At 40.2% G+C, this 19,968-nt stretch overlaps 1 long non-coding RNA gene across 1 annotated transcript; it reads left to right on the plus strand.

Moving 5' to 3' along the window:
- Positions 1–261: 261 nt before the first annotated feature.
- LOC133003944 (uncharacterized) lies at positions 262–3,784 on the plus strand. The gene is made up of 4 exons (XR_009678314.1): positions 262–456; positions 1,661–1,813; positions 2,006–2,078; positions 2,387–3,784. It is a non-coding gene; the product is annotated as an uncharacterized LOC133003944 (long non-coding RNA).
- Positions 3,785–19,968: the final 16,184 nt, after the last annotated feature.

The following is a 19,968-nucleotide window of genomic DNA, read 5'->3' on the forward strand; positions in this document are numbered from 1 at the left end:
TCCTCTCAGTCAGGCAGCGTTGGCCTGGTCCTGTGATGAGCGTCGGGAGGACAACACCTAAATGAAGTGTCCTTGAAGCCGACAGCCCTGTGCTTCAAAGGCTTGATTGTCTAATAAAAGCTGACACCGCTTCATCTGCACTCTTAACCCGGATTTTATTTGAACTAAACTTGTTTAGTGGTCATAACTTATAATGTCTAGTTTCGTGAAAACAGTATGTCATTACTTAATGAAATGAGTTGTTTGCACTATTCACCTGAAACACACAACGTTACTAATGATGTTAAGCAGAGCTGACTTAGAATGTTGCTTTTCTGTAAGAAAGGGGAGGGGCCTATTTGAATTTCTGCTCGGTGGCATGTTGGGACATGCCTGCAGGGCCCGGTGTGAGGAGTCTGGCTGCTGCTGCTTCACGAGTGATATTCGACGGTGTCAAAGCCTAAACCAAGTGGAACGGTAAATATAATTTTCAGTAGCTTTCCTGGATATGTTACTACAAAAGAAAAACGGTCCAGTGACCATACAAGCTAAAGTTAACTTGTGTCAATGTGATTTTCTGTCGGCTCATAGATAGCTGCCGACCACAAAGCTTCAGCATTCATTTGAAAACCTTTTTTTTTCTTCTTTTGTATTAAGCAGCGTTTATTAATCCTACACCAAGTGGAATGGCGAGTGTTTAATTGAACAATCTGTGGATATCTCTGGGAACAGTGACCTAAAGGCTTTGTGTTAGTGAGGGGCATTATGATTGCACGTGCTTGTGGCTAACGCTAGCTATTTTCTGTTCATAACCATATCTATTCAAAATGCGTTTATGTTACTGCAACTAAGATGTTAGGCTGACGTTTTTTAATTTTCTCTTTGTTGTGAAAATGCAGTGGAACTGTAAGTACTGTGATTTTATATCTGAGAAAAGGGGTCACCTTTTAAAACATTACAGGTTAAAACATGGGAGCTACACCAGAACTGTAGCATTCCCTTGCTTACACCAATAATGTTTGTGCTAATTGAATTCCATAAATGCTCTTAAGGTATACTTATCTAAGATTCACCCAAATGCACAGGAGGCACACATGTGTGAAACTGCCCAACTGACCTTTCGACTCTGAACCTGCCATAAGCACGATAATGGAACGCTGGCCTGCTCTGCTACAAGTGAAGTAACTTGTGACCACTTCTTCAGAAGTAATGAAACGGCAGAAAAAACATAACATGCCTCCATTCTGCTTCCATCAGTGGTGTCATCAGAGTGTCACCAAGCCCTGACATTCATATTCGTCTCGAAATGGCATCATTTACACCAAGTTTTTAGCCTAAATGTCCTCTGATATCCTCCTCTGGAGTCTGTTCACCCTAGCACACTCCACACAAGCTCTCACCCTAGGCTGCGCAGTAACATAGCTTCTTCAGGTAGTGGACATTTAGGGCAAAAACTTGGTGTAAATTACGCCTTTTCGAGTTGAATTTGAATGTGACAGTGGGAGTGGGCTTGGTGACACTCAGATGACTCCACACAAGCAGTATGGAGGCATGTTATGTTTTTCTGTTTAATTACATCTGAAGAAGTGGTCACAAGTTACTTCACTTGCATTGTTTTTGTCTGAAAGCTTGTAAAAACTTTAAATGATACATTTTTTTAATGTAACTTTGTATTTTTCAGATCTACATGAAGTACAGTAGGATTGTGGGCAAGAACCTCAAAAAAGAATTCTTTGAGGGCATCGATCGGCACAGTCCTTGTCTCGTTGAAATATTTTGATGTAAGAGAGGGATCATTGGGCAGCAGTTGACTCAGCTATCACAAGAGACCAAGGTTGGTCCATACCCATCCTGTATTTGCATTGTTTTCACAGCTTATGTAATTTTCCAAAAAAGTTGTACTTTATTAATTGTGCAGTACAATCCAAATTGTGCTTGGTTATTTGGGCACTCCCATACAAACCATTAATTTCCTGTCATTGTATCCACAGTATCTAACTCTTGTTGTCATATTACTCTCCAAAAGACTACAGATCCAACAGATATTCGTACAATGATGCTCAGAGGCCTTCTCCAATGACTTTTTCAAAGCTTGCTTTGTAAGTAACCTCTTTCTTTATCAAAGAGTATATAACATTGTGAATGTGTCATGTTGATCTTTTATCAATTATTTGTTAAAGGGACTCATTATCTACTCACCACTATACCGTAGGGGTGGGTGAAGTATTTGAGCCCAATTAACTGCTTTTTTTTTGTGATGTGTTTGTTAATTTACTCCTTTAATCATGACCAATTCAGCCCTCCCTCATGTTTCGCAATATCCCATGACTAGGCTAAATTGCTAAACGTTACTAATGCTTATTTAATGACAGAGATGTCTTTGTGCTCTTATGTTTGTCTCCTTAAGGACTCAGATGATGATGATTCCTACCAACACATCGACATTAGGATCCTTCTTGTTGAGCAGTCAACAAGAAGATGCTGCATCTCTATCCAGCATCTTTGAAGATAATCATTGAGGAAAAAGTGGTGATGGTTAACATTGAAGACCTGCTGAGGGCTGTTTGTCTTCTATTGGGACTTGCATACGCACTTAACCTCAACTACCCCAAGTCGATGAAGCACAGATTCCAGTTCATTCAACAGGTACTTCTATCGTTGGGCCAGAGTGCGCTAAAACCAAGGTTGCAAACACTGAAAAATGTAATGATCTTAAGTGAAGGTCAATGTGGTTTTAGATCAGTTAATACAAGATGGTTTAAAAAAGGCCATGCACCCACAAAAACTCCAAATCCACAATTTGCTTTGCCCTTTCTACATGACTGTATCTGTAAAAATAATTCTGTGGGTATATTTCTGACTAGTTTTCTTACGAACACAAATGAATTTGTTAGCACTCGATGTATAACATGTATACATGTATATAAAGTTTTGGTCTCATATGGACAAATCCACAAGCTTGGTGTCTGGCTACACGGGAATAGCACATAACAAAACGTTTTTTGTTTATTTGTATTATGCAAGAATTTATCTAAGTTTAATGAAAGACAGGAATTTCCAGCCATGTGTGTTCCATGGTACAATATGTGTTGTGGTGTATGCTCAGGACTGAATATTGTGTTCACCAGATTTGAAAATTGACACGGTTTATCTGTCCTTCTCCAGTCAGTTTAAGTTTTAGAGGCTTGTAGCCAGTTTATATGTCCAGTTTTTTATACATACATCAGATATTGTTATATGCTGTGTGTTATAATCCCTTTCCAAACTAATTTTTATTTAGTTTATTCAAGCTATTTGAGTGATTGTCATGAGTGGTTTATTTGACTTAGTTTCTAACAGTACTACTAGCAACAGTGGAAGAGGCCGATTACGTTTTATTTGTGGTTGTTCTAAAAGGTAGACAAAAGTCAAAAATGTCAACACTGAATCAGTGTTTATTACTTTGTATTATGTTAAAACTGATATAAGTAAAAAAAAAAATGAGAGGGGAAAGGAATTTTCAGCCACTTGTATTGTACGGTGCAAGATATAGAGGCATATGTTTGACTGCATTTTCTACTCAGTTGATTTTATACAATCTCTTAAACAGTGTTAAATTGTTGTTTCCAGTTTAAATTCACTGATGTATGGGTCATAATGTTTACAAGGATTTAGCAGATATTGTTATACAGTACGTCTGTGTTCCTTCACCAAACAAAGTGTTACAGGCAGTTTTTTTTGTGTCTGTTTATACTTGTCTTAAAAGTATTACTGTTATATAACATTTTAAATGTTTTTTCAAGAATAAAATACATTGGAGCATTTATATGTATTGTTTAATGTCTTACTTTTCATTTGATTTTGTTTAAACAATGCATTTTGCAAACTCAAAATATGATTACATTAAACTTAAAGACATCTCTTACATTAACAAATGATTTTAAGTAGAGTTAAATAATGTTGTAGTTGTTATTACTTAAACATGTTAGTTTGTTTAACTTAAAATTATAATTTCAATTCACTTAGACTTTCTAGTAGAATTAATTTATGTTAACTAATGATTTTGAGTTCAGATTACTAATGTATACTCAAATATGTGGACTAAATCAACTAAGGTTTTTATGTTAATACAACTTAACTTGTTTAGTTTTTACCTTATGTAAAAACTTAAACGGTTTAAGGCAACGGGTTTCCTCACCTTTTTCAAGTAATGTCAACTTATTCGGGTTAAGAGTGTGTGGCGACTTATTAGTTATTGCTTAAGGGAAAGAAAACGCAGTCAAAGCATAAAGTAACATAAAACTGATGAACACACTGGATGAACAGTGAATGACGTGATAAAAACACCTGGCTCTGTGTCGTCTGCAGCCTCTGGGGGAAAGTTTTGAATGTTTCTGTAACTAATATTAAAATGTGGCTATTAAATACCGAGTCAATCAGCAGATATTCCAGCAGCTCTCAGATGGACAGTCCACAGGGTTTACTTTACTGAATTCCATAAGGATCAGACATTAGAACACTCATTACTAGGAAGCTGGGTCCTGGCAGACAATGTCGCTGCCGCCTGAGCTGATTCACGACCAGTGGGCAGTGCTGCACATTTTTCTCCCCCCCGATCCATACCTCTGCGTGGCTTCAGGGCCTCATTAAACAAATACAAAGTTAGTCATGAAGAGTGCTGGCAGTAATTGTGGCTATAAAGTACAATGTGTACGGGTTCTGGACACTTTAGGAGTTGCACAGCGAGTCCAGCTTTTCCCCACAGAGAGGATTTTGCAAACCACGTCCGATGAGCCAAGGCTGCTCTGCTCGGGCTCTTGAAATTACGCCCCGAAAGTATTATCTTTTGTTCATTTTCTAGGATTTTCCTGGATGACACTTAAAGGGATAATTGAACGTGAACGAGGCTCCACAGGATGTCAGAGGACATTTAGGATAAAACCTTGGTGCAAATGATACTGTTTTGAGATGAATGTGAATGTTACAGACACTTGGATGACACCACAGGAGCAGTATGGGGGCACGTCTTTTTAAGTTTAAAGGAGTCACCAGTTACTTCGAGTGGATTGGATTTGGCTGTAACGCTGTTTACCCGTGAAACCCTAAAGTGATTTGTGGACTCAAACACTTCAACCACCATAGGGCATATGGTGAGTTATGAGTCCATATTTGTCCATGTCCATTGCAAATAGTTCAAGCAAGGTGACCAAGACACAAGGAAGACATTTTATCAATGGCAGAACTTTTTGAGGAAAGACTTTGCGAGTTGCTTAGAAACCACAGGGGTCTAAATGATGCTACCTTGTTACAGTGTATTATCATAACCTCCTCAACCGTCACCATTTTTGTTGTTGTCAGAAACTCTACTCTCCACTGCCCTCTGTAGGATTAATTCTTCACAACCATGCCAACGTAAAGGACACATGGGAGGTATGTGGGCAGTTACAGTGTTTGAAATGACGAAGAGGATGTAAATAAAATTGGCCATCAGCTCATCACTGTGTGTTGTTCACACAGGGATTTACAGAGACTGAAGTCACACACACACACACACACACACACACACACACGTTGAAAGTAAAACTCTCATTAGTAAACTTGTGTATGTGAAGGAGTATTAAACACACAATGACTCATTCATGTAAAAACAACCACACACTGGGGTGAGTGATGAGTCTTATTTTACAGTAACATTTGTCTGCAAAAAATCAATGGGACATTTGAATGTCAGACGAAAAAGATTGAATGTCAGTAAAACTTAAATGTCAGGAAAGTCTTCAGTTACAGACTTACTGGCAGGTCGGTGCTCAGAGATGCACAAGCGCACACACATGCTTTTCAACATTTCCTTTCACATCTCTTTCTCTTCAGTTCTCTTGTTTGTTAGTGTATAAGCAACCACATTTTCTTTAAATGTATTAGTTGTCAATTATTTATTAACTTTGAAATATCGAGGACCGAGGCAGGAAGCAGGAAGCAGGAGCAACAATCTGTCTTAAAACTTGATGGAAATAATATTGTGACATTTATCATGACAATTATTGATATCCACTGATACTAACTTTTTATCCTTATAAGACTTTTGCCCATATCACGAGCCCTGTGTAAAAGGTTGTATAGTATAATCACGATCCCAAATCAGTACGAATAACATTTATCTCTCAGATAATCAAATACTGTTTGAAACATATTTCCAGCACCACAAGTTAAACCAACAACTTGTCACTTGTCATTCCTTGCACAGCCACAAGTGCAACATGAATGTTTAAGGGGATATTATTGAAAAATTTTCACCAGTCTCCCGTACTATTTTATTTGTATTTGCCCCATGTTCGAGTGTGGCCAGTCTGAACCCTTTTGCCTTTACACTAGAATGAATAACAACATTCCAAGAAGGCATCAAGATTTTAATGGTTGACACGTTCTCTCCACTCCACCTCTTTGATTTTGCAGGTATAATGAATAGTGCGTATTAATGGGCAATAGGTCCTTTAGTCTCCTTCCCTCATTTCTTTACCTTTTTCTTCTCATCTTCTTGCTCTTTCTCACCACATTTTACAAGAATCAGCCTAAATTTCTTCTGAATATTTGCACCTTCCTCATCCACTCTCCTCTCCTTTACCATCATCTCCCACTTTCCCACAACCTCTTGTTGCACATTTGTAATCCCCACATGTACTCATGCTCTCCTTCAACCTCAGCCAGCGTTTCTAGTCAGTCTTTCCATCCCGTTCCATCCCGCTCCTCCACTCGTCTTCCTGTTGAGTGCTACTTAAGACTATAATCGGTCTTCCAGTGCTCACTGCTGATTGGGTCCACAGGGACAAGCAGCAGGAGACAGGTGAAGGGACAGGACAAAGGTGCAGCTGTGAGTGAAATAAAGTGTGTGTGTGTGTGTGTGTGCGTGTGTGTGTGTGTGTGTGTGTGTGTGTGTGTGTGTGTGGAGAGGAGCATCTGAACATAGGACAGAGATCCCCTGGCACTTTGTTAAGTGAAACCTCCTCTTCTTATTTCTGCATGTTTCTGTCAAACACACACACACACACACACACGAGGGGTAAGACAAAAAGGCTGTCTCCCGCACCTATGACAGTGCACAGGTACATGCATTATGTATGAATGTGGATGAGGGGATGGAGTAGACAGGTGAGGTGTGAGCTGGGCAGTGCAGTGTGACTGATTGGCTGTAGACTGCCGGTCCAAATCCCCGGTTAGACAGGTACAGGGCTTTGGATCCAATCCTGAGATATATCAGAGATGTGTGTGCTCACAGCTGCAGTTCACTCTTCATGACCATCTTTGCATAACAAGCTTATACGTCTGGCTGATAAATCTGTGTCTCTGTTTGTTCCTCTGCTGTTCTGAGCAAATTAAACTAATTTGAATACCAAAACAAACTTTAAAACTCTAACAACAAAGGCAAAGTTGCGCTGCAGTTTGTGTTTGAATACAACAGATTACCAATTATAAATATACAACCGGGTTCTTCAGTAGAGCGGCAATAAAATAATAATAACTACAAAACCCAATTACACAACAAAGGCAAAGAGTAAATAAAATAATGAGCATCGCATCGCATGCAACTTGCACTGCCTCTTAAATCAAGTGCCATTTGTTCTACGACCTGAGCATCCAGGGGTTGAAATAAGCCGGTGGTGGAGTAATTGTTTGCCCAATTAGTGCCTAACCTTAACCTCACCACAATTCGCACCTTCCCTCTCACCTCAAATGGGAGCTCAGAAATGATGTTTTACCTCATTAGGACCAAGCTTGGATCCCCGTGAGGTCTGCTGGTCCTGACAAGGTCAATGCTTATGCTGGTAAAGGTTCTATAGAAGTGACCGAAATGAACACACACAAGTGCCTTTGTATCCAGGATATTTTGGATTTATTTCTGGACATTGGGAGGAATGAGATCATCGACCTCTGAGGTAGTAACCATCAGTGTTTGTCGAGGGACTCACCTGTTGATGTTGCTGGAAGCAGGAACTCAATCTTCAGTTATAATGGCAATCATGTGACGCATTAAACCTATAACAAGCAACCACTTGAACATATGCATAGGCGTATTAATGTCATCCTGAATTTACATCACATTAATTTACCTCATCTTTATACTGTTCACAACCTGCTGGTGGAGACCTGCCTCAGGCCCTTGCACCCATGAAACTGCCAGTGTTCAGGAGCTGATTTACAAGGAATAGAAACCACCAGCGACAGTGAACCTATGAGGAGAATCACGAGTCCATCTGTTCAACCTGCTCACTTCCTAAAGTGTCGATTCGAGCAGCTTGGATTCTCCCACAAACCACAAACTGTAAAGATTTAATCTTGCCTCCATCTGCCACTACAGCCTTTTATTTCTGTTTCTTGTTTGGCGACAGTGTGTGAAATCGACATTGGCTCGTCATTCCCTGTAAATTTAAAAGAAAACAAGGACTAAAGAAAGACTTCAGGAGGAAAGACCGGATATCAACAAACAACTTGACAATTCAAAGTCATGGATTTAGTCTAATGTTGTGTCAGTTATCAGTGCTTCACTTGCTGTTTTTTTTTTTTGTGAGTTAGTACATTAACCATAAGAAACCATGAACATCAGGGCATTTGCCGCATTCTGTGTAAAGACCAGTAAGATACAAATGAAACAAAAATGGTGTTTCAATGAAATAAGGATAAAACTCCAACAGCCAGGGAGTCCAAACCAATAAACCCCAAAGGGGAAGAGCACATAAATACTGGAAGTACACTGGGGAGACTGTGTCCACGGAGACATGGGGACATTGTGGCAACAAAGGATGGACAAAGCAGGGTATATGTGGGGTTTCTTATATGGGAACACAGGGACTGGACTAGTCAGGTGACAGGTGAGGCAAGTGACAAGGATGCAGGAACTGAAATGACAGGAAGAGAAGTGATACGACCAAAATATAACAGAAACTCAAAAAGTTACACAAAAGATCTGCAGCAGGTGGATCACAATGACATTAAAGCACCTTAACATGACTTTTCTCAAAACCTGAGATTTGCAAACTGTGATGTTATTTTCTCTCAGATATTTTAAATGTAGAGTCCAGAAAGAAAAAAATCATCTGCCTTGAGGGATTCAGAGATCCTGGAACTTAACAATAATGTATTAGATCAATTGAACTTTATAGTAACTTTGCTGAAGATGTTGATTTGATGTCTTCTGTACTCAGCTATTTTTTCCAGTAATCCAAAAGAAATCAGTTTTTACAAGTAAACATGCACTTTTCGTTCAGCACCGATGATCTGATTCTGTTGAGAAAAGTAAAGAGCTGCTCACATATATCATCGTGACCAAGATCAAGTAATATTTGCAGTAATTTCTAAAGAAATCATGGCATTTTAATGCAAACCTGAACTTTGTAAGTACAGCCGAGGCCAAATTCAACGCTGCCCTTTCATAACAGTAAACCATCTCTCCCCTGAGTGTATCACGGTGTGTTTTCGTATGCTTGGGAATCATTTTCTAAAAGGACAGGTGAAGAAGGCGACGGCTTTCCCCTGAAACCGTGCAGCGAGAGCGTCTGTCAGCCCCTGGCACTCCATCAAAGATGACAGGAACAGAGAAGAGAATAAGACATGAAAGCGAGACGCCTGGATGTGTATGGAGCGGGGGCTTGTCCTAGGGGACATATGGCCTGTGTGAGGAGACAGATGTTTGTGTGCAGAGGGGCGAGGTGAGCGCTCCGCACGTCCTGTTGCTTCTGCTACTGCAGTTCCCCTGTGGGAAGAACTAGACAGATGTGTGCAGAGGCTCCACTGGCTTGCTGGGAGTCTCAGAGCTCATCCAACCCAATGATATTCTCTCTTCACCTCAACACCCAACAACAACATCCTCTCCACTTCATCTCCTCATCACGCCTCATTGTCACTGTTACAGTTGCTCATACTCATACTACTATCTCATCTGATTTGTTTCTGTCTGTAATTCAATTATTCCTGATTGAATGAGTTCAATTTGTAGTCATTTGTAATAACGATGTGGGAATCACGGCTCAGGATAAGATGCTGCAGTGTCCTGAATGAGAATAAGATGCACAGTGATAGTGAAAATATATCATCATTGCAATACAGCAGATTATACAACTGGTTATCAGATAAACTACTTATAATTAACTTTATCGAAACCACTGTGTAATGCGGATCTGGATCAGGGGGTAGGTCCATTTTGTTTTTGTTTTTTTTCTCTTTCTTTTTTCAATATTTTCACAAATTTCCGAGAGAATGATAAACAGAATTTGATGAGAGAAAAAAATCAAGCCATTTCATTTCTGTCTGCAATCAAGTCCTTTTATACTTTATCACCCTCTCTCCCTCCTCTCTGTAGAATGTGAACAGATGAGCGTGGTGTCAGGTCTCTGGTGGTCTCATGTGTTTGTCCTGTTTTTCACTCAGTCCCTCTCCCAGCCATCGAGATTGTTGCTAATACAGCTATAAATCACGCTGTGTGTGTGTGTGTGTGTGTGTGTGCGCGTGTGTTTGTGTGTGTATGTGACATGATTAAGCAGCAGAGTGTGAAGCAGCAGTGATACATGTGGTAAAGGTGGAGGAAACAGTGGCAATTTGGAATTTCCTTTTTACAAATTATTTAGTTAAATTACAATGAATGTGTCCGGGATAACAAATAATGTCCATTTAATATAATTTATCGAGTTCTTAGAAATGAAAAAAAATATTGATGTAAATCTGTGGAATGGTTGGAATGGACCTTTTTATCTTAAACACATGTATTGGAAAAATTAACTAAGTATGTGTAAATCTATGTTGTAGTTAAAAAGTAAGTTTTATGACCTATATCTACATACGTATACAACATGTCCAAATACATTATGACCTGAACTGTTTAATGGTCTGAACTGTTTATGACCTGAAAACTGTCAGACCCTTTTTATCACTTATTTACTCTCCAAAGAACTGAATGTATGGCTGCTTATCACAAAAGAATACATGAAATACACAAAGACAAATATGGTGTTCCAGCCTCTTGTATGTCCAGATTTCCATCACACACAAAAAAGTCATCTCCTGGTTCCTTAGTATATTTCTATTCACAGAGGACAGTTTTTATTTTCAGTTTCCATAGAGAGAAGCGTTAATGTCAGGTTGATTTTGGCAAAAGTGTTTGATTATGGAGTGTAATGCAATGTAAAATAAGGGTAAAGCTAAACATGAAACCGTCCGGGTTCTAAGAGACCTTTAGACAATATATTTACATTAATAACTAAGCATCAGTCATACTTTTAAAAGACTAATAAGCCACATGAACAAGACAATACAAAAATATGTTTTAAACTTATTTACAGAGTTAAAGAAATCACTGTGAGAGATTATTTGCTATAATGTATTAGTCTGTGACAGCTTCTGTTCATCATCGGCACCCTGGAAGGAAAGCACTGCTGTGCTGTCTTTTATTATTATATTGTTTACACTCTTATGACAGGGCATGCTGTGTTGTTGCATTCAGTTAATCATGCAGAAAATCTATTGTCTTTCCGTAGTTTGATCTGTGTTGTTGGCAGACTGGATGTAAATGAAAACCTGGCGCCAGTCAGTTTTACCGACTGGACACTGAACAGAGATTAGATGTTTAGTCTGATGCAGGTCACATTCCTTGACCTTGCATGTGATGTTATCCGCTACTGGTGCTGCTCGTGTTACTCAGAACAGAAGCAGCAGGTCAAGGTCACAGACTTGTTTTTAGACTTCAGAGAATTGCTGATCACGATCAAACACAGATGATGGCAACTTGTTTTGTAAGTGTTAACACAGTATTTTCACCTAATAAAGACACAGAGCAACGTTTGCAATCATTCATATTTGTATTTTTGTTAACCAAATAAGTACAAGTGACATTTTTTCATAATCCCTTTAACCTTGATTTGGTCTCCACCAACTCCTGTGGGTTTGTTTCGGTGCTGATATAGAAAAAGTGATTGTTGCAGCTTTAAATCTGATTTCAATATCAAATTGACTTGAGAATGGTACCATACAAATGTTTGCATTTGTTGGGATTGGTATTTGTTTATAACCCTCGTGTTCATGCATACCAATCAGACAGATGGAGGACAGGTTACGATGCTTTGTTGCCTCCTACAACGTTGTTGAAGTCTTTATATTTGATGATCATTTATTAAGCTTTGAAACCAGCTCTTGCGCTGGTGGGATACCAGAAATGCCTGAGGGTCAAAAGCTCGACAGAGTTAAGTAGCCTCAGTGTTTTGATGCTAAAGCGGTAAAGCTGTGAATTAATGGGCCGTGTGTGCACACCACATAACCGAAAGAAGGGGGTGGGGGGGGGATATGATAAATTGCTGCTCGCCATGTAGGGATATCCCACCGCTGAGTCTGTACAATGTCACTGGAGCGTAAAAAATACAAACACACATGTAAATACATAAATATGCACGTAGCAGCCGCACTGCAATTTATTACCTCTATTTATATCTGTTACAGCTGTAACACAAGAGAGGAGGAGTGAAGAGAGTTAGAGGAGGAAGACTGGGGATTGGCGAATGCAGGGAAATGGGGCAAGAGGTAGAGGAGAGAGGGCTGAGGGGGGAGAGGGAGGAGTGAGCAGGTGTTTCAGTACAAATAAAACAGAATACACAAAGAGCAGAGATAAGACGGAGAGAGACAGAACAGAGATGTCCGTAGGATTCTGGGACAGCTGAGATCCTGCGGAGCAAGACGAGATCCTCTGTTGCCATGACAACTGCCTCCACGTGAGCCATCACTCGGTCCCATGCTCGCTCGCCCACACAGAGTGGAGGCACACACACATGCAATCACATACATGCACAACACAAGCTCAAAGACACAACTCTCGGAACATGCCCTTAAACTCCCACGCTGCCTGGCAACTTTCATCTGCCCACCTCCCTCCTCTCCATCCTCCCCCTCTGTAAACACCCGTCCATCTATCTGTCTGTCCCTGCAGCCTACCTCCCTTCACATCAACATCCGTGCTTCCTTGTCCTCTGCCAGCATTACACATGTCCACACACTGATTTCCGTTAGTTAGGATTCTTTTTCGGGGGCTATCGAAGATGTAGGCACACTTTTATAAGTGCAGCATTCTAACACCATTTGTGTCATGTAACATTTTGACATGCAGATGTACATATATTTATAGGGAGATTGTTGTTGTTGTTTTACAGAAATTCATCTTTTTATCTCCACTTGTTAACATGCTTTCCTGAGGATGCCCTTGTGTTTGGAAAGCTATGTGTGATCAAAGATCGCGGTGAGAGAAGGGTGTGTGTTTATTGGTATGCAGTGTGTGTGCAATGCTACACATAAGCTGCTAGATAGCGCTGTAAGGCACCACACCACAGAGGACCACAGCTGTTGAACTGCACAGACACACACACAGGTGCTCCAGACTACAAATTCATGAATGTGAGGAACACACAGACACTCATACACCCACACAAAAATAGAAGCACACAATGCAATGTGTTGGGCTTTTAGTAATGGCAAGGACTGAATACACTCAGCACAAGGTCACATCAACATGTACATTCTGTGCACATGAGACAGTTGGCACAAAGGAGAAGGGCATTGCTGACCAATTTTCCACATCGCCTTTTCCCTGCCAAGGCAGAGAGAGGCAGCAAACATTGTGTCCCCACACACACACACACACAAGCAGACACACACAAACACATGCTGTGGCCTTGACCAAAACATCCATCCCAGGGACGAATACACAGCACCGGCAATTTACTTCCTAATCAGAGAGACACTTGTTTTAAAGTGGAAACCATTAAATCGCCACCGCCATAAATCATACTGACGTTACCTGTCTCAGCTGTGAAAGTATCTAGACACATTGTATGACAATGGGACACAAAACCAGTCCTATTGTTTCCACAGAGGACAATGTAGTATCATCCAGCCAGCACACATCCACAGTGCACGGTCATTATCAGCAGCATATGGTACAGTGCATGTGATGCTGGAAGAGCCCCATTGTTAACCTTCTGGACCAGTGGGTCACGACCGCTGTCCAGGGTGCTGATCTGGGACTGTCAGGGAAGCAGGGCCATCCATGTTGTCATCAATATAGTGATAATAGGTAACAAATCCTGTTCAATCAAACTGACACAGAACCTGTGTAATACAGGAAAATATCCCCCATTTTAGATATAAAGACATGATATTCGTATTCATGCATATTGCCTCCCGGGTGCGCTGTTTAATTTCAATGTTAGTCTGAAAACTTTCTAGTGTTTTGAATATCTGGAATTAATGCAAAATACTTCTACCTCACAACATCCTTCACATCCTGTCACTCCACTAGATACATGTTTGGATGCTCAAACATTTATTATTCAAAATATTATTTTTCTCCATGCTGGAGGGCCGGGCCTCTCTCAGCATGCACTAGGCGAAAGGCAACAAAACATCCTGAAAAGGTCAAGCATGTTCAGGATAACAGCGACCTTCACGTAGGTAGCAGGGAGTCCCCATGTCTACCAGACTAACCCCTAAATCTGTCAAGGGGGCAGGGTTTTTACCCCTGTCTGTGTGTTTGTTGTTGGTTTGTATGTTTGTTTGCTTCTGAGCAAGGTTACACAAAAACGAATGAAAGGATTTTTTTTTCATTTTCTTTTGAAATTTTCGCACTTTCCCAGGAAATAATTAATGGTTTGGGATTTTAAAAATCTGACACATTTAGGGAAATGAATATGTGAACTTCATGTGACGATGTGGTGATGAAGCTGAAAGCATTTGTTTCCTTTCCTATTTCTCCAAAGAAAACTAACAGCAGCTTGTTAACCCAATAGTGAAAATCCCATCTGATATTTAAATTTGTAGGAAATAATGTCAAACTCTAATATGGACCAAAACAAAACCAGCATTCTACTGAACTTTACAGGCTCGTCTCAGTCTTTTCTCGTAATAATAGATGACTGCATTCATATCCTTTCTCTATAATTGTTTACTATTAAAACTAGAGGAGGCAGTTCTCGTAGGCTTGTAAAGGTTTAAATACCTAAGAGCTGTTTTTTTCTTTCAAAGGTTCAGAAAAAACATTTGTTTCCATTTGACTCTAGGGTGTTTCTTTTCTCTGCCAGTGTGATTCACATTAAATTAAACGATACACCGCTTGTCTTTCTTCTAAAGCAAGATCCTGATCTGAAGCTCAAAAACTTGCGAAAACGAGACATGAGGACATTTCAGCTAAATCCTCATGCAACTCTAACTCAGCCTAAATTCATCACATTTAAAGGGAGGACAAGGCTTCTCTTAGAGGAGAATGAGTAGGTGTGCTCGTCTTCACGTGTTTCTACCTTCATTCAGTAATAAACAAAAGACATATCTTCCTGTTCTTTGGCTCATTTGTCACAGGTTCACTGTGGGAGCAGGTAGAGACTGAGTCTCTCTTTAGTTCACCCAGTATGAGCTCATCTTGTGATCTAGACAAAAAGAAGGAGCGGGGGGGGGGGGGGGGGGGCTCTTTGACAGGAATACGACAGGTGAGCCTGTTGCATAACTGCAGGAATAGAACTGCATTTCTACCACCGTTTTAAGCCTGTGTGCTTCCCAACCTCCTTAACAACTTGATTCATTTCAATGTTTCAGTCTAATTTCAGCATCACCACTGTAAAATGAAGTGGGGCTAATTGCTACACAGATACTGTTCTCTGAGGCAGGGGGGGGGGGACCTCCAGCCTCCATGAGACAATGTGATCCAGCCTAAACATCTCATCAGCAACTCAGATATACAAAAGCATTCTCGTGACAGCAATCATTTTTTTCTACAATAAACAGAAATCGAATAATAGACAAGCGTGTCCTTCAAGGTGGATGACGTGTCACCACATCATCGTGGTGATTGTCAGGGAAAGGAGATTAGAAGCAGTGTGTAGCACTCTCCAGGAGGAATACACAGAGAATCATGTTTTTGTGGAACGTGCAATGTTGACAAAGGCCAATGTTGAGCACCATTAAAGCTGGAAACATGAAGCTAAACTGGACATGTCGGAAGATCGAAGGCCCTTGGGTAAGGTTAACATTCACTTCCTGACAGTGTTATGCAAACACTGTCAGGAAGTTTTCTGATAAGATGAAAACTCATTCAGAAAGAGAACTCTCTGCCCTCTGAAAGTTAAAGATTCACTTACTTAGTCAGACTGAGGTTCCTCAAGTCAAACATTAGTTTGTTTATATTTTATGTCACCAGTGTGAGGAGTGTGGAAAGATGTTCCAGGACATGCTGAATAATGGTAAGTGGTCTCTATTCATATGGCTCTTTTCTAATCTTGATGACCACTCAGAGCACTTTACAGAACAGTTTTGACATTCACCAATTCACACACATTCATTCATACAGTGCATCTTTCGGCAGCACTTTTTCTACAAGTAGCCATTCGGGGTTCAGCATCTTGCCCATGGACACTTCAGCATGCACACGGAGAAGGCCGGGATGGAACTGCTGACCTTCTGGTTGGAGGACGACCGATCTACCACTGCATAATGTGGAACTCTCAGATGTACTGGACAACCTCTCATTGCTTGAATTCAATAAATTCTCTGTAAGTCCTGAGGATTTTATCATTAAGTTTGACCAAATCTTTTCAAATGATATTCAGTTCGACCATGTTGGCTGCACTATAGGTTTGGACACAAAAAACAGTAAGTCTGCCTGGTTCAGCTCGAGTTCGGCTCGAGTTCGGCTACTTTCCTCTCTGCCTTGGTTGTGTTCAGGCAGAGAAATTGTGGCTCGAGCCGTATTCAATACAATAATGTTTGTATCTGCGTTCGGGACAAACTCCTGCAGCTCTTTTTCAAAACTGACATGGACCAAGTCAGTTCTGCTTTCGACTGAATGAGCCAAACCTGGAAAACCAGCTGCAAGAATGAAAATTTGATGTGAAAAAAGTTCCCCTCCACGGTTCAAAGGGAATCCACACTCAGATGCACTCATGGACAAAAACTCACATTTATCGATCAAACATGGAGGTGTAGTCACTACTTTCATTCATCCACAGTCTCCCCTGGGCCCTGCCTTCGATTCTCTTGTACTTTGTGTGTTTAATTCTCTGCCAGAGCGTGCCTGCCACAGCCTTCACTTCCAACTCTTCTCTCAATATATAGCAGCACTACATCTGAGCTCAGTGCTGGTGTTTGCTCTGTGGCTGTTTTATTGCCTCTCCAATAAAATGTTATATTTTATACTCATGTATCACTGCTGAAAGATATATATTGTTTTTCTCTTTAGGGCAGTTTTTCACTTTTTAACACATGCAGCTGTATTTCCAGGAGACGGCTGTGTGCTATAGGACCTTCAGAGGATCATAGAGAATCACAAATGTGTTTCTTCTTGTTCCTCTAAGTTTGAACTGTTTCCAGGTGAAGGTATTTGCAAACATTTAACACAATTTAGAGCGAAGAGTAACTGTAATCGCACTGACGGGTAAGCTATGTGCACATAATCTAAATGTGTGTGTGTGTGTGTGTGTGTGTGTGTGTGTGTGTGTGTGTGTGTGTGTGTGTGTGTGTGTGTGTGTGTGTGTGTGTGTGTGTGTGTGTGTGTGTGAGAGAGAGACTTTAAGTCATCTTGGAATCACGTGCAGATTATATTCTCCTTATCCTATATGACTGAGAAGTCTTGTGATTACAGTCTCTCTCTCTCTCTTTCTCTTTTTACCTCTCTCTCTCTCTCTCTCTCTCTCCATTTCCTTTCTTTTCTCTCCCTGTTGCGTAGGAAAGGAAATCAAGGAGAACTACAAGGATAGGGACTGTAAGTAAAGAGAAATTAAACTATTGCTCTCTCTGCAGCTTGTTGCCTTAGAGACCAACAGAGAGCGAGAGATAAATCTGTGAAATCCTCTGATCATCCATGTGTGTGTGTGTGTGTGTTTGTGTGTGTCTGTGTGTGAGAGAGGAGGGTGCCTGTGTGGGTGTACAGTGGGAAAGCGGGTCTCCACACACACACACACACACACACACACACACACACACACACACACACACACACACATAACCTCTCCACTCCCCTTGCCCTGTGTTTTCTCTCTGAAATTGCTGCGTTGATGCTGAAAATCAGTTCCAATTATTACTAATTACAGAGTAACATCATAAACCGATATCCATCAGAGTCTCTGCTGAACTATAGATTGTGTCTTTGTCTCTCAGGACCGGAAACAAACCACAGTGTTAAACAAGGCACAAAATTATATCTTTACAGGGCGATAATTAGGCCGAGTGCTTGTCTGAGGCGAGAAGTTGAGGGGTGAACACAAACTATTGAAAAATGTTGAATAACAGGACAGTAATATTTTGGTACAGACAATATAGTGGAATTATAAATGGAATAACACCTTAATCAAATTTGGAGAATGGGTTTTAGAAGCTAAAATAGGGAAATCCACCTTCTTTGACCCTGATCCAAGTTGTTTCTTTGTGATTGTATTGATTCTATCACAGACATTGGAGTTGTTCATTATTTGGGTGTTGATAAGTTTATTAATGATTTTAAAGTTGTTCAAACTGAAATGCAGCTTTTGTCCTTTTCTAAGGCCAAGAGTAGAAATAGTTTCAAAGAAATGATGATCAGTGTCTGTAAGTTCCTGCTGCAGTGTGTGGTGACCTTCATACCTTTGAAGTTGTGTGTTTTCAGGTACAATGAAAGCCTATCTGGGCTCTACAGAAGAATGTAGGAATGAAGGTTAAGACGACATATTCTCGTGTGTGTGTGCTGCGTGGTCGAAGTCACATGACAGGTCAGCACCAGGTCACTGGGGGAAAAAACATCAACGAACACGAGCTGTGAAACTGGAATCTGGACTTTTTCCCCTCACTAAAATTGGATTTTGAGCATCGGAGCAGAGCAAGAAAAATACAACCGTAGCAATCACTTTGTAACACTTACTAATTCCTTCATCATGGAGATCCAGCAAAAAATATTTGCAAATAACATTTAGCTTAAATTGTGTTTCTTTCTTTATGAACGACAACAAGGTTGTTCGGTTGTTCATTTAGCTAGGACACTAAAATGAGAGACTTCAACAAAGAGACTACTGGTCGGGACAGTCCATAATAAATAAGAACAACAACTGACCCTTAAAGTCGTCTTTCCAAGCAACTTACTATGGCCCCTAGTGGTTTTATTTTTAGACAACCTCCAGTGGCTGTAGTTATTATGATGGGTGCTTAAAAAGAAGTCAGGTGACGCACTCCATGGATGCATGGAGGGAGGGAAGGATGGAAGGTGGGAGGGAGGGAGGGAGGGAGGGATGACTGGATGAATGAATGGAAGGAGGGAGGGAGGTAGAGAGGGATGGATGGATGAATTGATGTGTGAGTGAATTTTCATTTTTTGCTAAACTATCTCTTTAAACACCACTTGAGGTTTTATCAGTCAGAGCAATTGAAAGTAAATCACATGTAAACTGTCGGTCAGTAAAGCTGTGGTTTATTCATATGAACATGTTGAAAACTGGATACATCAATGGTTCTCATTTTAATGTATAGAATATGTACTTGTTTGTATATATATATATATATATATATACACATTCAGGCCATAATTACAAATATTACACATATTGAACAAAGAAATAGAAATTTGATATAAAACAATTTAACTAAAATTGATAAAAAAAACGTTTTTTTAATGTTTGTTATACAAGTGGTTACCATGGTGATTAGTTTGATTCTACCTCAGTGATGAAAGTCATCATACATATACCTTAATAAGTGCACATATAAATTAAATAATTAGTGAATATAACTGCTGGAGACATTAAATAAAGCGGACATTATCAGATAAGGCATTTTAATTACATCAGTATAATCTGCTGTACATTACATTACTGAAGACACCAGTACATTACAAAACACAGGACTGGCCCCAGAGGACAGAGCCATAAAAATGACCATGTAAAACAAATCGTAGCAATGTGATGATAGAACTGTTGTGTTATCAGGACCGAGGCTGAACTGCTGGAGATTAATCTGAGGACTGAACGTACGTTT

Source organism: Limanda limanda, chromosome 6 (assembly GCF_963576545.1).
Source record: "Limanda limanda chromosome 6, fLimLim1.1, whole genome shotgun sequence".
NCBI classification, from domain to species: domain Eukaryota; kingdom Metazoa; phylum Chordata; class Actinopteri; order Pleuronectiformes; family Pleuronectidae; genus Limanda; species Limanda limanda.